Here is a 907-nt window from a genome sequence, read left to right as displayed (position 1 = left end):
ACGCGATGTATTTATTAAGTCCTTTATTCGAACACTGTATTTACCTTTCTTTGATGATTTATATATGATTTAACAGTGTTAACGGCTACCTTGATTTATGTTATATGCACCTATTTGTTTCTAGCCGTACCTATTGTGTAATAGAGTGTGTCTGGTGGTATTTGAATCTGTTCAACCATGAAGCCTCAGTGTGTGTGTGTGTGGGGGGGGGGTGGTGTGTGTGATGTGTAGTGACCAACCTCATCAGTATTCTCTGAGCAACCTCATCAGTCTTGCAAGAATTGGGATGGTGGGAACTGCCTGCATCCGAGAGGCTCTTGTTATTTCTCAAGAGGATCTTTTCCATCTGGATACTCGACATTAACGAGCCAGCTTGACCTGATGCCATTAGCCTATACAAGGAGTTACCAAAGTGGTACGGCCGGCCGCAGCAGTGTTGACAATAATAGTCCATATCTTCAAGAAGATCGCCCAGATCAGAAAACTGTTTCTTAGATAAACCCTCGCATCTGGTTGAAGTAGATAATCAAAAATATTTTAGTTTTATAGAAAAATAATTACCGGTATGTCAAAAATAGCATTGCAAGTTTTTACTCTCAGTACGGTACGGCGGCAATTCATTTCTTTTATTTGGATACTTTGTTGCCAACATTTGCGTATAAGTATTAACAAAAGGGACATAATTTATTAGAATAAACAGCAGAGGAAATAAAGTCGACCTTATTGTCGTCTGTGGGATAAAGACGATCTTATTGTCGTCAACGGTCTATTGTTAAACGCGTCATCAGTGTTAGTTAACGAGTTACGCCTTTTGGCAGCACACCGAAACACCCGAAAGTCTATAAATTAACGCTGTGGCTAGAGATACGGTACCGTATCGGAACTTCCGAATGCTAAAGGTACGGTA

The 907-nt window shown here is 40.2% G+C and overlaps 1 long non-coding RNA gene across 1 annotated transcript in view; it reads right to left on the bottom strand.

The window, feature by feature from the left end:
- The window catches only part of LOC117114799, a 2,499-nt gene extending 1,820 nt beyond the window's left edge, over window positions 1–679 (bottom strand). The window contains exon 1 of the long non-coding RNA XR_004446449.1: window positions 240–679. This is a non-coding gene — a long non-coding RNA (uncharacterized LOC117114799). The remainder of the gene's footprint in view (window positions 1–239) is intronic.
- Window positions 680–907: the final 228 nt, after the last annotated feature.

This window comes from Anneissia japonica, unplaced genomic scaffold (assembly GCF_011630105.1).
Source record: "Anneissia japonica isolate Jap-2015-1 unplaced genomic scaffold, ASM1163010v1 scaffold1118_len251929_cov158, whole genome shotgun sequence".
Taxonomy (NCBI): Eukaryota; Metazoa; Echinodermata; class Crinoidea; order Comatulida; family Comatulidae; genus Anneissia; species Anneissia japonica.
This window is presented reverse-complemented; position numbering and strand designations above follow the sequence as displayed.